Genomic DNA, 24384 nt, shown 5'->3' with positions numbered 1-24384 from the left:
AAACTTGTATCATCATTATAACAAATAGTAAAGTAAATGTGAAACATTGTTCCTCGTTTTTATTTAGGGTAAGCACTAACATAACAATAACTGTTTTTTTTACTTGTCTGAAATATTTTTTTTGAGTGATTTAAACATTGAAAACAACTAATTAATAATTTTTAACTAACTTAAAAAGCGAGTTTCGCTAAGATAATCGGCTTAAAACGACTTTTTAAAACACTGTAAAGGACACGTGAACGCATAGTTGCTAAAAAATTCTTTAACAAAACAATAAAAACCACAGAAGCAAATCTGTTTGCACTTCAGATTGATAAGAAGCTTTAAAAACGTTGGCTATTACGCTAGTTAACCACCTATCTAGAATTATTTCACCTTCACCTAATACCACAAAAGTAAAAACGAGTCAATTTTTTTATCATTTTTATGAGGCTTTTTTATAACTTTTATCATTACTACAGATCCCCGAGAAATTTTTTAGCTTTGACTTCAACCGTGACTTCTACATTGTCATTCGCTAAGCACAGCAATCCTCCTTTTTTATTTATTCACTTTTTTGTTTCAGCTACCCCGCAGGGCGGGAAACACCTGCTGTCACGTGACGACCCCTCTTTTTTTCCATCCCCTCCCCAAGATTGAGTCTCTGATTGGCCAGATATGCCGAAAAGGTACAGGTTCTACAAAGAACCGAAGGAAAATAGATATATTAATAAAAAAATAACTTTTTTTTTTCAGATGAGTGTTCTTTTTTTTTTAATTTTTTTTAACGCAATCATAGCAGACGATAGTGGAAAAAAATGGAATTTTAATCTTTTGGAATGTGTTGGAATGTTTCTGGTTCTATTTTGATGATTTGCAACATAGGGGCAAAAACTTAACTGCAGTAAATGAATTTTGTCACAAGAGTGGTTGTAAACTTTCAGAATAGTTAAGATTTCTCTCAACCTATCTTATACGAAGTAGAATATACAACCCACTATGTGTTTAACTATAATATCTTGTTTCACTTTAAGAAACAATTTTCATTAAATTAAAAGATGACTGATTTAAAATTGGTTAAAAAATGTCTTGTATTAACAATAAATTTGACGAATAACTCAATTATTAGACAACTAATTTGTAGCTTTTATTTCTACAGAAGACTCATAGTCATCTCTTACTGAACGAACCAACCTGTTTGCCCCAGTTGCAGAGAAGAGAACCCAATTTTAAAACTAAGAGACGACGATAGTTTAACTGTGAATATCCAGAATTATTGAGTTTAATTGGAGACAATCCGCATAGAAACCTTCTTGAATATCTTAAAGACACTAGATACTTCCAAAACTTTTAAACAGACTTCTAATTTTGACTAAGTGTTAAGCGAGGTAAAGCCTTCTTTGGCTCTTACGCAAAAAATTTAAACTAACTTACTAACTAATCTCTACAGAGGTTCCCTTTTAGTTTTATCTCATATAAAAAAAAAGGAAATTTACGAAGAAATTTTTGTCCAGAAACTAAAAAGTTATTTAATTATTTAATTTTCAGATTTATTTCTAAAAGTTAAAAAGATATTTGAGAATTTTATTATATATTTTTTTAGCTTTTTGAAATAGTAATTTTCAAGGTTATTTTATAGAACCCTATTCTGTTGGTGTAAAATTCTTCTGTATTTTAGTTATTTATTTAAAATACAACTTTTCAAAAACTTTAAAAGAAAAAAAAGATTTTCTACCAGCAAGGCGAGATTTTATAAAATATCGCAGCGTAAAATTTATTTATTTCTGCTTACAAGAAATATTTGTAATATTAAAAATTCAAAAATGCTTTGGGAAACTCTTTAGATGTAAAGTAACATTAAACGATTAAATAGTATTGTTCTTTTATGTAAACACAATTATTTAGGCTCAATTGCATTAATCTATAGTTGTTGTTATTTTTAAATATCTGATAACTATATCACGATGGTACGTTACAAAAGTTAAAGCTTATACTACTTGTTTAACTAAAAACATATCTGAAAAGTGCAATTAAAATAATCTTGAGCTAGTGAAAAAAAAAGCCCAGGTAAGTTATTTAATTTGCACTTTTTGTATGTATTATTAGTCTTAAAAATATTATTGCTTATTGTTTATATTAATTTTATGAATTGCAAACATAAGTACATTGTAAAAAAGTACGTTGTATAAGTTTGGAAAAAATCATGAAAAATCAAAAAAAAAAAAAAAAAAAAAAAAAAAAAAAAAAAAAATTTATAAAAAATCATAATCAGAGTAACATAATTCGGTCAAATTCATAATTTCAAGAATTATCTATCTATTATAATATCAAGAATTTCAAGAATTATAATATCAAGAGTTATTTCTTCAAATTCATAATTTCAAGAATTATCTTCAAGAATTATCAGAATCGATTTAAAAAGACATATCACGAAACTCAAATATTCAAGTTAGTTTGTAATTCTTTAAAATTTCTTTGATCTTTCTTTTGAATTTCTTAGTAGACTTATTAATGTTTAGAATGATTTCTGTCATAAAAATATTTTTTCACAAATTAAACAATAATTATTACACTAAATAATTCCATCTTTAAAATCATTGTTTCATATTTTAATAGTTATTCTCGTAAATATATTTAAATCATGTTAGATTACTCCACCTCGTCGTAAATTAAAATACGACCATTAAATTTACAATGTTGAGAAGTTTGTCTCAAAACTAACAAATCTCTATGCATACATAGGACAAAATACTAATAATTTAGATATTTCATACAGAAGTAAAAAGAATTCTGGTAAAATTAATGTACTGGTAATACTTCTTGTTAAAAAAAGCATAATTCTGGTTATTAAAAACAAAATATATAGTATTCAAACCTTTCATTTGGTAATTTTTCACCGGTTAGCCTGGTAACGGTATACCATAAATTCTGGTTTTATGGATTATAGTCTTACTATTACCATACATTTAGTAAAAAAATAGAAAAAATGAAAAGTAAATTTAACCGAATGAATGGTTTTTATGCCATGCTCTAAGTTATCGTGATAAAATTACCAAATTTGCCCCATTTACGTATTATGAAACTATATTTTATTGTTAATTTTACCAAAATTATTACCCAAGCGCTTCATCAACGGAGCCTTTTGGCGTTCCCGCAGAGCCAAAACACCGTAAAATTTACCATATGCTGACCATTATTATTTTTCTCTGTGTAGTAATGGTTATCACTTTGTTTTCAAAAATTGAATAATAATGCAAAAAAAAAAAAATAATAATTATTACGTATAATGATTAAATTATATCTGATAATATGAAACTCAAACTGGTGAAGGGGTAATTTTATGGAATCTTGTACATTGATTTATAACTCAAAATATCAATGGTTGACATGTTAAAAGTAATAGTTGGATGCATTTATGTAAATCATATAATAATTCATAACATGGAAAATATTACTTTAAGCAAAAATACTAATTATTAAAACTGTATGACATTTTTCTCTAGTTATATTCCAGAAAAATCTATAAAGAACAGTTCATATATCATAAAAACAAAAAATACCGAACCATTTTATAGTACAAAAGAATTTTGTAAACAAAGAACATTTTTTATTGACTACAAAACAATTTTTATTTATTAAAACAATACAATTTTTTAAAACAAGAATTTTTCATTCTGTAATATTTAGTTACAATACTATAAACTTACAATTAAAAATCTATCAATTGTTAAATTTTCTAATTACTTACCGAAATTGAATGCTATATTCCAGATAAAAGATTTTTTTTTTTTCTTTTTTAAAACTAAATCTTACTAGGTTTATTAGATTGTAAATCAAAATGTATTATTTCGAAGGTTTATTACTTATTAAATATAAAATATTTCTAATTGTTAATATTTTTTGCCTATTTCCTTAGCTTGCTAAAAATTTGTAATTAAAAAGAATATATTTAAATAAACAAGCGTGGTAAGTATTTTAACGAGTTTCAATAATGCTGCCAAATAATGATATATGCAATGAGAAAAACTACTAACTTGAAAAATCCAATTAATTTATACATAATTTTTTAACTTTAAAATTCCCTTTATCGCAGATTAAGTCGTAATTTCTTAAATATATTAATCTAAAAGGTAAGCTTATTAATCAAGTTTGAAATTGCTTCGAATTACTGATTAAACGTATTCTTTATTGCATACTTGCTTGTTAAAAATTTATATTTCAAAAATATTTTTAAACATTTATTGATATTTTTAAAAATTTAAAAAGCAATATATGTAATATTTATATAAGTGCTTCCCCCCCCCCCTCTCTTGGAATGGAGAAGAATCATCTTGATCATAATTTCTTGTTATTTTTTTTATTTTCATTTTGAATCACGAGAGGTCACTAGTGCATCATTGAACTGTCAAGGGAAGAATGAAAAATGACGAGAGAATGAATGATTTGGTTATCTTTTCTTCACCTTTTCATAATTTTGAAAAGATGGAAACAAAAACAATGAAATAAGTTGATTATTGGAAGCATTTTGAAATAATTCTCCCCACCACAAGCACTTTTGTGAGACATTTCAATTATTACAAAAATGAATTAAGCTTTGAATATTGTTTATGATGACCTGTCTTCTATTTTTATTTTCATTTTAATTATAGTATTTTTTTAACAATAAATTAAATACATTATTAATTATTGCATATATTGTTAATAATTAACATTTTACTAATTAAGGAATAGCTTAAAAATGAATCGTGCAGTCTTTTGTAAAATTAAGTATCGTAATTTATTACATTTATAAAATTATATTAATTTAAAAATAAAATGTTTAAAATATTTTCTTTTAAGTCATACATATCATTCTGTATAAATAAATAATGTTTAGAAATGTTTCAAATAATCTTTAAAAAAATGTCACGTATTCTTAAAAGCAATTGCGTGAAACGTAAGTAAATATCAAAATTCTTAATTATATAATGGTTTTTTATTTAACTTTCAGTTTAACCAAAAACAAATTTTAACCCATTTCAAATATAATATAAGATCTTCAATTTAAAAATGTAATAATGCTGAAACAACGAAACAGAAGCATGTTAAACAAATACTATTCTTATTCTTAAGATACGTTATAAAAATGTATTTTGCACGTAATTAAATTATGCTTTTATTAATATACTTAATATACAGATATACATTTAAAAATATTGAACATACATCTAAATAAGTGACGTCAATCAATAAAATCTTTGCAATGCATAATTTATTTAATTTTTTTTTCATAAATTACCTGATTTAGTTACAGGCTTAATCTAGCTTGTTAACATTCATTAAAAAAAGTATGATCAAAGCTACCAGAATAGAGTAAAATTTACCGTATTTCTGGATCTATGGGAACATCAAAAAGCTCGGTAATTTTTACTGATGCGATTTGGTAAGGATTTAGATAAAATTAAAGAGAAAAGATAAAGTTATGATATTAGATAAAATTTGCTAAATGTCGCAAAATATGAAAATTTTATCATGATACATTAGAGCATGACATAAAAAACCATTTATTCGGATAAATTTACTTTTCAGTCTTGTATTTTTTACTAAATGTTTGGTAATAAGAGGTCTAATTTCAAAAACCAGAATTTCCGGTAAACCTTTATCATATGATTTTTGAAAAACACCATAAGGAATGGTTTAAATACCGTATATTTTGGCTTTAATACCAAAATTATGGTTTTTCTAACTAGAAATGTAGTTACTAAACCGTACGGTAATTTTAACAGAATTTTTCTCTCTATGTTTGAATGATTAAAATATTATTTACTTTTAATTGGTAACTGTGAATGGAAAGGCGAAAGGAACAATAACTTGTGATAAATTTTGTTATCGTCTTTAATAGCATGCCTTCAACGTTAAAAAAGGATTAATTAAAACTGTTTTGAGAATATAACTTGATTATAAATGTTCATTGACTCCAAAAATTTGCAAATGGAAATAATGTCGGTATGTTTCAAGTTCTCAAAAATAGGCTCCCATTCTCAAGAGAATGGGTCTTGATAATGGTTTCCTATTTTTGAGCGCTTGAAGCATTTTGACTTTTATTTCCATCTGCATATTTTTGAAGCCAATAAAGTTTTTCAAGCATGTAATATTTCACCGCTTCAGTTTCTTGAGATTATTTATTTAGTTTATAGTTTCCATAATATGCTACATTATATCAATCTTTAATAAATGTTTAGATTGTTTTGTCCCTTATTTATGATATGATACATTATGTCAAGTTTTTTACTTCATAATTTTTTCAGTCGATATGCTATATATGCTAAATTGTGAAAAATTATTACTTCTTTAATTTTTTGTGATAGTTTTTTTTATTACGTGATATGATATATTATATCATATTGAAGTTTTTCTTTTTTTTAAGCATTACATAAAATACTGCTATGTCTAAATTTAATACATAACTTCTATGACAGAGTCAGTTCAAAATGAGTGTTTCGAGGACATTTAAATAAAATATACAATAATAAAATAGTTTCACTTTAAAAAAACGTTAATTAATGGTGGGAAAAAAGATAGATTTGACCAACTTAAAAATTCAGTTTTTTTTTACTGGAAAAGAAACATTAAGAAATTATTAGTTACTATAAAAATATTATACGTTGTTCTAGTTAAATTATTAGTTATTAGTTTGATTGGTTGTTCTTCTGCGTAGTACAGATTAATAGCAACATTCAAACTGCGTTAGAAAAAAAAGGAAAATGCATTATCATATTATAATGTAAAACAAATTAAATCCTTGCATCATCTAATGTACTTTATCTGTAATGTAAATTTAAACTGTAAGTCGGAAACATATACATTTGTGGGACTGATTTGTGGGAAGTGAAACATATACATTTGTGGAACTATACCAACTATGTCAACCATCATCTATTAAAAGCTACTTCAGGATAGAATCGATGTGTCAACGTGTTTTATATACAAGTGAATCGGAATTTAAAAACTATAGTGGTAGGCACACCACAGTACACCTCACCAGAACTTTATCTGTGAGAAGTCTGGAGAGCTGTATTAAGATCACTGGTTTTTGAGTGCTGGTCGTGAGAGCTGTATTAAGTTCACGATCGGGGTCACTCCTGTATTTCCATTAGTAGTCGAGTGTATACATGCCGACGATGTGTGTGATCGTGACTGAGTAACAACAGCGTGATGAGGACAATGTCACCGTACCAAACAGCGTTCAATGTGGACCATTTATCGTTCAAATTGAAGTGGACGCGTCTGTCGACGTAGGCGTGTTCAGATCACGTCCGGGTCACCAAAATGGAGCAGTGTTATAGACAATGTCAACCTTCATCTATAAAAAGGTTCCCCGGCGTAGAATCAAGTTAACAAGTCTTATATACTAGTGAATTGGTATTTAATATTTGTAGTGGTAGATACACCACACATTCAAGGAAGAGAAATCCTGAGATAATATTTAATTTCGAAATAGAAATCAGAATAGAAATAATGATTATTTAATACGTTGTCAGAAACTTAAGAACACTGTAAGCCATAATTTTCTCCAATTCTGCTGCAACTTTATTCAGGTGGGAGGTTGAATCATATCATTATTTAATTTGCTCATATGATAATTTTTCTTTTCAATTTAAACGGAAACATAGTTTGTTTTGACATCTTACTGTCATTTTTGAAAATTGTTCCTGCATTATGATACAAGGTGCCGATATTATGGTGTCGATATTAGAATTTAATTAAGTTGGTTAATTCATTAATTCACTTCTGCTTTAACATTTGCAATGCTCTAGGTTAGTTTTATTTTCATTCAAAAAGGTTTTTAAAATTTTAGTAAAATTATTGTAATACGTTGCGCTAATTTTGTGGGGTAGAGCAGCAATATTATAGAAATAAGTTTAAAAGTTTTCAACTACAGTTTTGATTAAAAGTTTGTTAAATTAATTAATTAAACTAATTTTAGTTAAATTAGTTAATTCTTTTACGCTTCCGCATTTTCAGTAAAATTAAGGTTAGTTTCATTTTCATTTATATATAATTTTATTTCCTTAAATTTTTAAATGCAAGATTTTTAAAATTTTTGGGCAATATTATTATATTACGCTGAGCTAATTTCGTCGGGGAAAAAATCGCAATATTCTGAAAGTTATTCTAAAAGTTTTCAACAGTAAATATGATTATATTTATTTTTTAGTTAAAGTAATTAGTCAAATTAATTTTAGTTAAATTAGTTTATTCATTAACTCATTTAAATCTTAAAATTTGCAATAAAAATCAAAATTAACATTCCATTTTATTCAAATATAATTTTATCTCACTAAGTTTTTGAATGTAAGGTTTTTGAAATTTCAGTAATATCATTAGAATTTCGGGTGGAAGAACAGCAATATTATAAAAATCATTTAATAAATTTTCAGCGATAAATACGATTATATTTATCTTTTAGTTAAAATAATTGGTTAAACAAATTTTAATTAAATCATTAATGCTTCTACACTTTAACATTTGCTATAAAAACAAGGTTATTTTTATTTTCACTCAAACATATTTTTATCTCCTCAATCTAAAAACCCAACAATCTTTGAATTCAAAACTTTTAAAATTTTGGTTATATTACTAGAATACGCTATACTAATTTCGTGGGTCAATATTATGAAACTTATTTTCAAAGCTTTCAGCGATAAATAAGATTAAAAAAAAATTTTCTGCATTCCTTGAGGAGAAAATACATCTAAATATCTGTTTACTAAAAATACAATAATTATTAATATTTCAATGTCATTATTAACAATTTTTTAAAACAATTGGTTGTATCAGAAAAACCAAGTATCAAAGTTTTCAAAATTATAAATGTGCGCAAAATGAACGCGATAAACGTTAACAGAATTAATTTTATTTACGGCGATATAAATTGTAAAAACAACGGGAAACAAACTTCAATCTCTGCGGGGTTAGATTGAACCTACACCGCGTCGATAAATCTATCGGCAACCGTTACGTTTTTATCGGCCTGGATAGCCGAATTGCTGTTTTCGCGATAATGTAAAATGTTTGAGTAGACAGCTAACCAAGATAGAACAGCAAATTATTGTAGTACGACGGAAAATAAACAACACTTCACTAATCTTCAATGGTACTTCAATCACTATGTTGAAGGGAGATTCAGGTATGTTGAAGGGGGTTCATCATTTTTACATGACATTTTTACATTTTGTACATTTTTACATAGTTTTGTGAACATTCTCATTATACAGCATAATATTTTTTTTAAAAAGAGACTCATTTCATTTTGATTATATGTTTTCTGATTTTATCATATATCTTGATTATATATCATTGCATTTTTTAATTTTATCCAATGCGCTATTGAATTTTTTGATTTTATCATGTTTTATTAATACATTATTCTGTTTTTCACATTTAATGCGCTCACTTTCTATATTTCTCGTTTTTTGTATTTAGTTGTAGCTTTAAATTTCTGATGAATATTAACTTCGCAATTAAGAGTTTAATCTTATCCGTGCATAGAGTAATTTATTTGTAAAAGGACTTGTTGAAAAATTAATGTTTAGATTTTAATTATCCTATATATACCGATGCTTTTTCCTATTTCTTAAATATAATTTTATTTTTCAATAATGTATAATGATTCTGACCGAGGGTACGTATTACAGAAGAGCAAGGTCAAGTTTTCCATTTTTATAAAATATGTTTTTTCCTATATGTATATCCTATTTTCATCATACAACATTGTATAGTGTGCTTTTCTCATTTAATACATGCAATTTTCTATATTTCCCGTTTTTTATATTTATTTATAGCTTTAAATTTCTGATGAATATTAACTTTGCAATTAAGAGTTTAGTCTTATCCTTGCATAGAGTAATTTATTTGTATAAGCACTTGTTTAAAAATTATTATTCAGATTTTGATTTGCCTGTACACTGTTGCATTTTTTTATTTCATAAATATGATTTTACTTTTCAATAATGTATAATATTTGTTACCAAGGCTAAGCAATACAGATGAGCAAAGTCATATTTTCCATTTTCATATAATATTTTTTGCTGTGTGCAGATCGCATTCTTTTTATTCAACATTGTATTTGCCAAATGTATTTATCCTACTCTGATTATACATCATATTATTTTTCTGATTTATTCCCAGTTTGATCATGCATCATTGTATTTTTTTCCCAATTTGTCCAATTGTAATAGTAGATTTTTGCCTTCTAATGTATACAGAGCTTTAATTTTGATAAATATAAATTTTTTTTGTTGGTCCCACGGAATAATTTTATTTGTATAAATATTCTTTATAAGTTTCTTAACTGAATACTTTATTCACTTTTGTCTCACCGTGCTTTTCTATACATAAATAAATGTACTTTTCAGATAAATATTTATTTTTCATACAATTCTTTTTACATTTGAGCTTTGAATACAATTATTTGTAATAATTGTTTTGGCTATAATTGGCGACTTTTCGTAATTATTTAAAGTAGTTTTTAGTTTTCTTTAAAAAAGGTTTTCAAATTATAACATAATTTATAATATAAAGGTTTCACAATCATCGTTTACTAAATAAATATTTTACAAGCAAGCATTTTCTAAATATACAATCACAATAACTATTTAATTAATAGAAAGAGTCCTGATAGTTATTTAAATATTTAAGTTCATAAATAACAGCTACTTATTGAACTTTTTGATAGACAAATTCATCGCTTGCATCACCAAATAAAAAGCTATTGCATTCTGAAAAAGAAAAAGTAAAATTTTCTATTTTATGTACCTTAGAAACAGAACCTCTTTGATTGGATTTTTAATATTAAATTTAAAAAATGCTTAGGTTTTTTTTTTAAATCTAATGATTGCGCACTTTTCTACCAGTCTAAAAAATTAATTTTGTTACTTAAAAAAACATTTAATGCTAAAATTTTAATTTATTTGAAGGAAAATTTATTTTAACGTATTTAACATATTCAAGGAAAATTTATTTTAACACATTTGTAATTATTTAACTTATTACTGATGCAATTTTTTCAAAAAATAATTAAATGTAATTAAAATTATTATTAATAGTAAATTCTAAATTAAAATTCTCATAATTGAATTTGCTATTGCAATTTATTATTATGTATGGAATTTTTTATAATAATGAATTCTGTATTGAACTCTATATCTATAACTAAATTTAATTTAAACATGTATTGTAAGTGGTATAGTGCTAGTTTTAGAGCCTTCTCGAAGAAATAATCAGTTACTTCACAATAAATAATAAACAAACTTTAAATAAAATATTATAAGTATAAACAAAATTTAAATATAAGCAAAATTTAAATATAACATTAAGTAATAAAGAAATTTAAATATGACATTAAATAGTTACAAATTTGATTTAACTATAAAATATGTGCTTAGGTCTTTTCAAATTTATGTAACAGACTATATACTTGAAATTGACGACTTAAAAAAGCGTATTTTGACCTCAAGTGTGTTTAAATTATAGCCTTTTGTACAATTGTTTTATTTAAAACTAGTAAGCTATTTCCTTCACAATAACATATATTTGCGGTATCTATGATTCCTTTACATAGAATTTAATGAATTTTAAATATAATTATTTAATGCAGTATATTGATCAATAATAAAAAAATTTTTATGAAACATTTCTTTTTGAAGCATACTCGTTCCTTTATTGCAAATTTTGTCGCACTTTTTTAGTTTAGAGAATTTTTATTTAAGATTAAACATCTTTAAGCAATTCCAATAATATAACCATTTTTTTTTCATATATTCATTCTCAATTCTTTTTAATTTCTAATAAAAACGACTCTTTTTTTTTTAAGAAACTAACATGAAGAAACAAAAACAAACATTATTAATTCGATGATTTGTAATGAAAATAAAAAAACAAAACAAATAACACTTTACACTTATTGCGAACCAATGACAGTAATAGTTCATTTAAATTTAGAGTAAGATATTAGCTAAAAAGACCCCACAATAATATTAAAAAATAAATAATAAATCCATTTTAATTATCATTCAAAAATAACATAGTCATAAACCAAAAACTATAAAGAAGATGAACTGTGCAATTTCAGCGGATCAATATTAAACACGTTCAGTTATAAAATTGCAATCCAAGATTTTTCGTTGAACTTAAATTCAACAAACAAAATAAACATAATTACTTTTTTTGACATAATTAGTTTTTATTTTATTATTTTTTACATCTATGTTTTACATCTTTTGCATTTTATTGGAACATCTATGTGTTTAGAGTTTCTTTTTTTTTTCGTGTTGTATTATTCACTTGTATTATTTACTTGTCTACCTACATTCGTCTTTATTTAGGAATCTTTACTTATATTTAAAATTTCCTGTCGTTTTTGAATATTGAGCTTAGAATTTTATTTGAATCTGTATTACTATTATATATGAATTTTCTAAAGTTTTTTTAAACGAAATTCATAATTTAATTTTTTAATGACTTTTTCTACAGTGTATTTTGGTTTAAAAGACTATTTAAATTGAACTAAATTTAAAAAAAAAAACGCTTAGGAAAATAGTAGACGATTTCATTTAAGTCTAAACCTTTCATCATAATTTTTAAACATTGTTAAAGAACTTACATGGATACTATGTTTAAATATGTAGTCTATAAAGTAAGGATTTATTAACAAAAATTTTCCAATGTTTAAGTTAGTGTTTTAAAATATTATCAACTTTATTTTAAAGTTTTTCCAAAAATTATACTATATATGCAGAGAAAAGTTACCACTGTTCATATTTCCACAACTTTCAGCATATCAAAGGAAATTTATACAATTTTTCTCGTTTTATATCTTCAAAAATAATTTTTAAGTGATTTTTTTGTTGTTTAAAATTGAGAAAAACTATAATATTAACAATACGAACGTAAAAACATTAAAATGATGTCCAATTAAATAAATATAAATGTCGTTTATTTATTTTCAAATGATATTACATGTTTCGACTAATTACTTAAGAGGACAGTTGATTCAGTAACATGTGAAATAGTTTGAATTACAACAGTATAACTGGTGTGATATTTTTTTTCTAAATTATATGAACAGTCTTTGAATTTTTGATTTGAAAATAATCTATACTCACTTTCTATGTACGTACATTTGATGTACAAAATGAAAAACACATTGTGAAATTGTATATATTTTATAACAGTGTTTTTCGTTTTTGCAAGTATTATTATAACAATTATTATTATAACAAAAACTATTACTGTAGACCTAATTTAAATAGCATATATATTATCTTTATCTGTGTTAGTTTTGATCCACTTCTTAAAAGAATCAGCATTGTTTTTTATTCTAATCGTAATTGATTTAATTTACTTACTTGAAAATATTTATTACTAACATATATTTGAACTAAATTGGGTTATAGTTTCTGTTCTGTTTCAGTTTCTGTTCTTTTTAATGAAAAATATTATCATTAATTATCATAATTATAATTTATCAAAATAATAAATATAAATGGAAAAATAAATTTCATTGATTTAGTTATTAATGAATCAATTGCATTTTAGAAGGGAAAAACATTTATTTGAAATTCAATTTCTATGATCGTTTCATTGAAAAAATTAGGCGACAATCATTCATTCTTGCTCTTGAATTATCAATTAAATATGATTGCAAAGCATTTTGATTTTATAGAAATTTTAATCAATGACATTTTATTAATATTGTATAATAATATGGTTAGCATGAACAATATTGTTTTTAATAATATTGTTCCCACTTTCATATATTGTTCATATTTCATTATTGCAATGACACACGTACACACACAAAAACACACCCGAAACACTATATATATTTTTTTATCTCTTATTGATTCTTACCATGAAGAGATAATACCAACTAATTATCAATAATAAGCTAAGTAATTTTTTTTGTGCGTTTCCGATTATGAAATGCGTATTGTTATTATTATTATTTCATTTTAATAAAACTTAACTTAAATTGGAATTTAAACTGACAGTTTTAAATTATTTAACATTAATGTCAAAGAGAATATTAAGTCAGAATGCGCAAATGTAAAAGAGGTTAAAATTAAGTTTAAATTTGAACTTTAAAACAACATCCTGTTTTTTTTTGATAAAATAAAATATTATAAAACCTAATTTCAACACAATGCTGTGCAATTTTACCCTCTATAAAAACAAATTGTTTTTAGTGATAAATATATAGTATTAATTAAATAATTTCCTGATTTAAAATGGAATTTGTTTGTAATTTTTATCACTTAACATTGTAAATATTTTAATAACAATGCATATTTTATAAATAACTATTAATACTTTGCTTTCTGAAATCAAACAATTTTTAAAATCAATTTTGTTAACTTTAATTTGTTATATTAAATTAAAAATCTCGTGATTGTTAGATTGGAAGTCACATTAATTTAATTTTGAAAGAAATTTAATTTTTTAAAATTATTTTTCCAGTCTCTCTTTTTATTTATTTCTTTTTCCTTTCTTGTTCAGCATTGTCATCCATATTGTTAAAAAATATCTACTTCCAAAACAAAAGCGAAAAAAGCATATCAAGTCTATAAAAACATATAACGCATATAACGTATAAAGCCTATAAAAAATTTAAATTATCTTCTTTAGTCGCTGAAAAAAAAGTATGATCAAAACTACCAGAATAAGGTAAAATTTAGCTTGTTTCTGGCTCTATGGGAACGCCAAATAGATAGTTAATTTTTTTTACAGATGTACCTTGGTCATGATTTTGATACATTTCACAATAAAATATGGTTTAGCGTAATCAAATTTGATTAGTGTGGTAAAATTTGGTAAATTACCATGATGCTTTAAAGCATGGCATAAAAATTATTAGAATTTTCATCATCGTACAGCACGGTAATTTTGCCAGAATTTTTTTTTCTTCATGTAAGTTCTTCTATTTCTTATAAATACGCCCTTACTAAATACGTCAAAATCTACCTGCTTAAACACAAAACAATTCAGAATTCTGCACTTAATTAAAGAACATAGACTGCTAACACTATTCTAAAGAAATTTTAAGCAACTATTTTAAAAAAACTATCTTAAAGGAAGAAAAAAAACTTCAGTTCTTATAAAACCTCTAAAAGCATTTTCTCAATTCCAACGTCTAAATAAAAAAAAAAAATTCTCTTTTTTTCCCTCAAAAAATTAAGTAAAATAATTTATAGAGAAAAAAAAGGACCCTTTTAAATCATAAAGTAAATATAGAAAAATCTTAAGAAAATTAATAAATAATTTCAAAGAATTTTTATTTCCGTTAAAACGCGTAAAAAATAACAATAAAACCAACGCGTAGCATAAACTTCTCAGTTATAAAACTCAAGCTCCCAAACGATTTTTCGCTAAGATATCAGTTGCATTTATTTGCAAACTAATAAAAAAGAACTACACGACAACACCTTTTGACAAAGGAACCATAAATTACAACATTATGTTTCGTAGTGTTTGCTTTCAAGGTGCCAAGCTAAGTTGAGAAAACATTACAGCATATTTGGTTATGTAGCATACCCATTCTTACGTATACTTGATGATATAATTTCCCCGCATTTTGGACGCCCGTCTTTTACAACCTTTGCGTGATTATCAGCTGCTACTGTAGAAAAAAAAATGTATTGTTGGCGAGGTATTATTTGGTGTAATTCTTTTTCTTTCGCCAATCGCGTCATTGATGTTCAATATCATTGTGTCAAAATAATGAATGATTAGTTAAAGGTCGTAAAAAGAGTTGCCAAAGGAAAATGACGGCAGTTGTTATGGCATTTTTTTTTTTTTTTCAAATTAGTCACGAATAAAGCTTAACGAATTTCCTTCTTAAGAAATTTTTTGCACATTATTTTTGGCAAGAAAGTAATCGAAATTATTGATTATTCTTAGTAATGAACCTTTAAAGAATAGAATGGTTTCTCTTGTAATTCTAGAACATTTATGATTCGGTTTATTTGACGATAGGCAGAATTGTCCAGTACGTGTTGTTCTAGAAGCCATTTTCAAATAAATCAAAGAAGAATTCATATCTGTTCTAAAGCAAAACTACGAAACAATTGAACACGCTTCTTAATTGTTATTTTAATTTAGTAAATTAAATTCAGTAACACAAAAAAAATATGTAAAAAGCGAACACATAAAAGTGTTAGTTTGTTTTATAAGAAATTAGATAATTGGGTATAATATAGCCTACGTCACAGGTTGTGTTGTTCCTACTAAATTTAACCCATGAACGGCATTTTCTGCTAGCCTAACTTCAAGCCACAAATAAACAAACGAAGTGTTCGATCGTTTAAATAGCTGCTCGCCAGATTTTATTGCATTATAAAGAAAAGTTACTGAAACTAAATACAACTAAATAAACAACAACAACTAAAACAAATAACAACAACTACTAATAACAATAACTAAATAAACAACAACTAAATTCCATTCGTTTAGCATTGCGTCATATGTTGTTCCTACTAAATCGAAGTAGTTGTGTTTTTTTCATATTATACCCAATTATAATTTAACATATATTTTATATTATTATTATTATTTTTCCGTTAAATTTTTTCTCAGAAACTTCTTTACTAATAAGAGTTTAAGGACAACGATGGCACAATGGTTAAGCCTGAAACAATTGAGAAAGGCTGGGGTATTATCAACAGTAACGAGATGAAGCCCTCCCAGCTTCATATAAATAAAGGCGGTTGTTGCGCAACGCTAGCCATATTGTCACCCTTATGCCTTTTGGTTAAGAAATGGGGGATCCTTAACACCAATCACCCCGTCAACCTACGACTATTTATTACGAAAGAGTTTTACTTTAACATGAAACTTAAATCTTTTTTAATAAACAATTGATTTATGATATAAATGAAGTTTTATACATTAATGAAAATAATTATTTAAAATTATAATATCGCATTAAACAATATTGTTATTTTAAGTTAATAATTACTTTAATATTTTACATTATATATTAGAAGATATTTAGATAAAATTGCACTACATCTTTAAATAAATTATTCTTATTTTTCGTTAAAAAATATATTCAGTTTTGATTGTTCTTTTGAATATATTTATTTTCTTTCGTTGCCCTTTTGTTTTCAAAGAAAATGTGCAAATTAACTCTGACATAAGAATAGAACACTGAATAAAGAAAAATTATTTAATACTAGATTTTTTTTTTAAAAATCATGAAACCAATATTTTGTATCTATCATTTTGCACATTAGATTAGTGGTTTATAATAGTTGTTTATTATTGTTTATATTATTCTTGTTTATTATTTCAGCTTTAGTTTATCGCTCATTATTATTTCAGTTTTTGTTATTGTTGTTATTTGTTACAGATTTGATGATACTGTTTGAATAAATTTGTTTCGGCTATATTTCATCCATTTTTCAAAAACATAATGCTATTCTTTTTTATTGTTTCTGTTCGATTAAGAGCAAATATACACAATCTATCTATACAATGATTTTAAAATTTAGATTTTTGTTCATTTTATCAATTTATTAATATAGCATAGTAGTGTAATTGGTAATTATTGTTGCTTGCTATTGCTTTTATTTTTGTTTATTATTCTTATTGTTTGTTATTGCAGTGATTTTTTATTTCTATTATTTGCTATTGTTCAATTTTTTCATTTGTCATTGTTTCATTGTTTCAATTTACAAATTATTACTATACTAACTGAATAATAAATTTAAAAAGGAAAATTTTAGCACGTTTTTTTTTTGTTATTTATTTCTAATAACTGGTAAAGTTGATAATACGAAAAATATGAAAATTGCAATTAATTAATTTAGAGTGGATTTTCATCAGTCTTTTCTTTTTTGCCCTAATATTATAAAGTAATTTTCATATTTAATTTCCTATTTGCAGATTTTATTACAAATTTGTTCTTAAATCAGAAAAATATAAAATTAGAAATAAAAACAATTATTTATGCTTTTAAATAAATATAAAAAAAATTTAATATTTCAAAATTTAATATTTTATTAATGTGATTTGCAATAATAAAAAGTTGAAAAGATAAAAAGTTGTTCATTTCAGAAGTTGTAATAGTGTTTTGTCCTGTTTGAAAACCATGCAACAAATGTAGAAAATTTTTGCCATTTAAAACTAGCAACCATTGACTTATTCCGGTTATAAGTACTTGAATCCATGTAAATTAAATTGACATTGCAATTAAATCAATTTTTTTTAAAAATCTAACCCTAACGGAATATAATGCATTGGAGAATTAGATTGCTTTTTGCAATAAGAATATGTAAAATTACATTACTACGTAAATTACAAATAATGATATTTTTACAAATCTTCTTTGAGGAATTTGATAGATTTTAATGTATGATATAAAATTAAAATCTATCTATAACAAAAAAAATAAGGACCTATCTTTAAAGAATATATCAATATGAATAATAAAAAAATTGCGAGTAAAAAAATATGTTATTTATTTAATCACAGATTTCAGTATTAAATTTCTTTGTTCACTCAATTAGGATAAAATGCACTTTTATTTAATTTTTAAATAAAAATTATTTAAATTTTCTTTTTTTTCTTTTACAAGTAACTAAAAGGAAAGCTACTATTATTTTGTTTCAAACTCGTTTTAAAATGAGCAAATGTTAGCTTATTTATTAATTTCTTTCTTTAACAGCTATTTAATTATAGATTTTGTTTTTCGTTTATACAGACTGTAACATATTAAGAATATTCTTTATATATTTAGAATATATCATATTAGGAATATTCTTCATGTTTATAGAATTTAAAAAATGAAGAATATTCTTTATACATTTAGAATGCAACATATTAAGAATATTCTAGATATATTTAGAATGAAACTTATTAAGAATATTCCTCTGCAAAGAATTAGTTAAACTGATGAGTATTTAAAAATAATAAGAATAAATGATTGCCTTCAGTAAGAATATTTAAAACCCCATAATATACTGAAATCAACAGTTAAGCATATTTTAAAACCGTATTATGACTTCTAAGATTAAATTATAAAATTTTCAATCTATTCAGAGAACTAAATTTAAATAATAATGCTATTAATTATATTAAAGCCATATTTTTATAAGACAAATGTTACAGCTAACTTTTTGGGAAGTTTCATGAGCAAAAATATTTCAAAAAATAAAAGAATGCCGCCATTTGTAATCTCTTTTTTAAATGAGCCATTTCCGTCCTTTTTAAGAGTAATTTTACAATATTACACTAATCAATCTCTATCATTACTGATAAGTAACAGCAATCAGTTATTTAAATTCCTGCTTTTAAAACATTCAAAATCATAAAAGAGAGATTTTTCGACATTAAATTGTCATTTTCGGTTGTTCTTACGCACGCGAATCCAAAACATTTACATAACTTCTACTTACGTTTTGTGCGTCTCTCCCAATGCAGTTTTCGTCGCGGTTAGCAGTTAAAAATTTAAAAAAATACAATATCTAAAAAAGCAACATGCAGTTTACCTTAGAGTTCATCTAACTAGTGGACATCGCGAAATGAAACTGCGAACGCGAGGTAAAAACGTTCTAGAGAAAAACCAACCGAGAGGCAAAACAAAACAAAAAAAAATTAGGCTTCAAATACGGTGAAAAATTACCCTCTGTCTTGAGTAAAATAACGTGAGTGCGTGGCCATAAAAAAGATGGGGGAAAAAAAACTATCTAGCATTAATCAGGATTGACTGGACTGTTGTATTTTAGGATCTCCCTGATCAAAACCTGGAGCTGATGAATCGAGCTGGGGTCTTGTCAGTAGATCGGGGGCTTTAGGGTCACGTCGTGAGAGGGGCGCTGCCCCCTTGGGGTGTATTCCATTTCTGGTCAACCCTGAGGCTCGAAATTAATTGCAGGTTTTTCATTGTAGCAGTTTGTTTCGTTTATTTTCACGTTCATTTTAAGAGGTTGATTGTCATAATCTTTTCTTTTTTTCTTCTAGATCATGCTTGCCTTAGGTTTTACGTTTTGTTCCCCTTAAAAGCGGTTGTTATAATCGTTCGTAGAAAATTGGTTTTGCTACCGTTTAAACGGTCAGGTGTTTCAGGTTGTGGTTTTATTTGCACCATCTAATTTCCACTTTTATTGGATCTTTTTCTTTTCTTTCTATTTATTATATTTCTTATATAGTTTTCTCCGTATATTACATTTTTTTAAAAAATATTTTTTTCTACATAATCTATTTTTTTTTATTTATATTTTTCCTGTATAATATATTAGCTTTTGAAAATTTCGGAACGTGTTGAACGTTATTATTGAATTTAAATTTGATCTAACGATATTGTTGTTCAACTTGAATAGAAATATAGTGCTATTTAAATATAGTGCAATTTAAATATAGTACAGAACAAAATTAGAAATATAATATGAAATTATTAGTCTTATTTGTTTTAAATATACTGCAAAGCAGAAATATAGTACTACCTCTTTAAGGTTGTAAATTTGTACCGTATTATGCTTCGAGGTACCAATATTATGGTGCATTTTTTGAGACTGAAAATATTTTTTTGCAAGGAACTTATTAAATTCTACAAATAACTAACACACCAATATTGAAGTACTCTATTAGTAAAATCGGTATAATTTTAAACCATAATATCAGTACTTTAAACCATAATTAAGCCATAAATTCTTTGGGCCATGATAACAATTATAGAAAGCTTCAAATTAAACGTGGTTTCGTTTAAATGGTATCATAACATAGCATAAACAATTTCAGAAGGATTAAATTACATGCAATTATGGTTCAATTTAACACCTTATTAAGGTTGCAGCGAATTTGCACCATATTATAGTTCAAAGATCTAAACTTATAGTTCAACGCTTACCCAATGTTTTGGGGAGTGCATGTGTTACTTTGAGTGCGACTTAGATATCAAGGTAATACCAATAACAAAGGCACTTCTATTAGGGTACTCTACTAGTAAAATCAGTGCAACCTTAAATCACAATATTGTTAGTTTGAACCATAATTAAACTATAAATACTTCGAACCGTAATGCAGCGAGAGAAAAAGAACTCTTTAAATCTTTTTAACATTTCCATTGAGCCAGAAACACGCTAAATTTAACTAATTTCTGGTAGTTTAGATCATACTTTTCATGCTTTAGTAGTTATGATCATACTTATAATAAAACCATATTTTAATGCAAATTTTGCGAAATTATTTTCTAAGGGTTTCGGTAAATATTACCGAGCCTTTTGGTGATCCCATAGGGCCAGAAATACGTTAAATTTTATTATATTCTGATAGTTTTGACCATACTTTTTTTCTCAGTGCACTTTCTCTGAATGAACTTGTCTTTTTTGCTCAACGCATTTGAATTCTTGACTCTCAAAATTGTTGAGGTGGATTCAATTACATCTCCTAATTTGCTCAAATCTACATTCTCAACAGAAATATTTTCTTTTGGTAATTTTAAAAACGCTTGTATAAAATTAACTATAGACGGTGTGAAAATATAAACGCTTCAGTCACCACGCTCATGGAAAGAGGAAACGAATCAGACAAACATTTAGTTTTAATAGTTTAAATAAACGAAACTTTTCACACTCGTTAACCCTTGTAATTGCACTGCAGCTTAGTATTGACTGTCTTTAATCCAGTCAAATAATTACGACATTTTTCACTAAATGTTCTGACATGCTTACAAGGTAAGAATAATCAACTGAGTCAATCTTTTTGCCTGTTTTATTTTTATTCTTTTTTTGTATATAAAAAAAAAGTCTTCTAAATTATAGTCCTGAAATATGCCCCTCCGAATCTGCAGGAGAAAATCACAGTGATACATCAAACAATATGACAGGTAGGCCGCAACCAGGGTTGTTTACTCCAATATTTTTCGGTTCACCAGCACCTGTGAATTCGAATTTAAAGAAGAAGAACAAATTTGCTAACATCCCTCTTTTATTGAAATTGAAAATTTCGGAATTCTTCGAGATAAATTATTTTTGTACTCTATTTTATTTTTTTTTTAAATTAAATTTATTTTATTAAATTTTAATTTTTTTTTTTTTTTTTTTTAAATTTTTATTTTCTAATGAATAGTCTGTGAGATATTACCAGCAATTTTTGTTGCTTGAAATCAAACATGGTTTCGTTAAATTTTTTGAAATTCCGGGGACGTTTAAATATTACAAATCCAAAGGGTAAGAATGTAATTTGCTTGTTCAAGAGGGAGGTGGGTTTGAGCAATGTTCACTTAATACGCAAAAATATCTTCATTTTCAAAATTTTCCAAGAAGACAAGAAAAAGAAATTAAAAAAAAATCACTTGGAAAATTTTAAAATTTATGCTTACGTAATGCTTACGTAAGACCTTGCTTTAAATTTTTAAATATAAAAATGATTCAACTCAAACTTTAAAGAAAATTATGCTCGGAAAAATTTGAATACGAAAGTTAACATTGCGCAGAGACAAAAATTCTGGTAAAATTACCGTACTATAAAATAATGACATTTCTGGTAAAAAATAAATAAAAACTCATTTCTAGTCAATAAAACTGAAATATATGGTATTTAAATCATTCATTTGGTAATTTTTTTCGTTAATATGGTAACGGTTTACCGAAAATGTTGGTTTTAAAAATTATAGTTCTTATTACCACACATATGATAAAAGATTCAAAACTGAAAAGTAAATTTAACCAAATGAATGACCCTAAGATATTACGATAGAATTACCTAATTTTACCTCATTTACCCAATTTTATCACATAATATGAAACCATATTTTATTGTTGATTTTACCAAAATCATTACTAAAGCGATTAGGTAAAAATTACCATAGAGCAAGAAACACGTTAAGTTTTACCATATTCCGGTTGTATTGACCATACTTTTTTTCTCAGTGTACTTACTAGCAAATTTACGAGAGTATAATGCGAGATGTTGATGGAAAAGTACAACATATATTTTTGATGCATATTTAGTTTTTATTTCAATGTCATCAAATTATATATGTCACATGTTATCATAATAACATGTCATCAAGTACTTTTATTTTCAATGCATAAAATAAAAATAAAAACGATGTAATATATTCAATAGTGATAAAATTAAAATGAGATCGTTTCATCTACTAAATATTCTGAAATCATTTCTTTTTTCGTTTTACATGCTTCATGTTTAACTTGTATTTTATGTACTTATTCAAATTAAAAGAATTTGATTATCTAGATCGAATTTTCTGATATCTTTAAGAATTCTATTACTAAGTTACGTTCATATGGTATGTTCATATGAGTAAGAAATATTAATATACCACAATATTTAAGAATTGTGTTGTTTCTTAAGCATAACATATTTTGTAAACGACATATTTGATGTTTAACATTGCAACATGTGTTAAGAATATAAACGTTGTAACGCAGTGTCCAAACTTTATTAACTTCTTTCTTACCTTTATTAATAACATAGAAATTTTGTTAAAATAGTGAAGAATATGCGAATTATTAAATGCACAATATTGTAAACAAAAAAAAATAATAATAAAATAATTTTATTATTTAGTTACTATTTATTTTTGCACTTTAATATTAAATGGCTTATTGTAAAAGTGATTATGATTGAAGAAATTTTAAGAGAAATACTTACGAAAATTTTAAAAAAAATTTTGAACCAGTGTGAAAATTATTGTAACTAAAATGTATTTAATACATGATATACTGTAAAAAAAATTATATGATTGAAAACTACTTAAGACACAATTTTAACCTAATTTGTACTGATGTGAACAATTTTGTAACAGAGTATAAACAGTTTATTCCATTGTTTGGTATTATTTATTTTTGTGTCCAATTATTATATAAATAACTGTAAAAACTTATCATGATAATTATTTCTGTAAAAATTATAACAGGACATACACTAGGGAACAAATTTTTTGTCGCATTTATTCAAATACTTGATCTTGTCAAATTCGGTTGTAAGGGCTTCAGAAATGAATTTAGTTTTGCTCCTAAAACTACAGGTTTTTATTATAAATGACGTTTTTAGACCTACTGTCATAAGCAGTATAAAAAAGCCGATTCCAGCACACAGGCGGCTCAAGCGGAGGTCGACTTGAGTTGTTTCCTTCCTGCTTCTGAGTTGAGTTGAGTTGTTCACCTGATTTCGTTTTGGTTTCGTTTTCTAAAATTTCTAACTTCCGGTGGCAACACCCTGTTTAGTTTTGGTTTCGGTTTCCAAAATTAAAAATTTTTGACATTTCATTTCGTGTACATTTAGTCAAAAAATAGACTAAAAATGCCATTAGAAAAGCTGTAGCTTGGAGAGAGAAACTGATTGTGTATTTGAAATCATCGAATAGAAAATATATCTTTGATCTGTTAAAAAAATTCTGAT

General features: G+C 25.4%; 2 long non-coding RNA genes across 2 annotated transcripts in view; one reads left to right on the top strand and one right to left on the bottom strand.

The window, feature by feature from the left end:
- LOC122268764 (uncharacterized) overlaps positions 1-19889 on the bottom strand; it is a 39712-nt gene extending 19823 nt beyond the window's left edge. The window contains exon 1 of the long non-coding RNA XR_006224680.3: positions 19416-19889. This is a non-coding gene — a long non-coding RNA (uncharacterized LOC122268764). The remainder of the gene's footprint in view (positions 1-19415) is intronic.
- The window catches only part of LOC139426304 (uncharacterized), a 128177-nt gene continuing 112485 nt past the window's right edge, over positions 8693-24384 (top strand). Inside the window, exon 1 of the long non-coding RNA XR_011637543.2 lies at positions 8693-9152. This is a non-coding gene — a long non-coding RNA (uncharacterized LOC139426304). The remainder of the gene's footprint in view (positions 9153-24384) is intronic.

This window comes from Parasteatoda tepidariorum, chromosome 10 (assembly GCF_982258835.1).
Source record: "Parasteatoda tepidariorum strain Cologne lab strain chromosome 10, Ptep-v5.0, whole genome shotgun sequence".
NCBI lineage: Eukaryota > Metazoa > Arthropoda > Arachnida > Araneae > Theridiidae > Parasteatoda > Parasteatoda tepidariorum.
The sequence above is the reverse complement of the archived record's forward strand: the minus strand, read 5'-3'. Positions and strand labels throughout refer to the sequence as shown.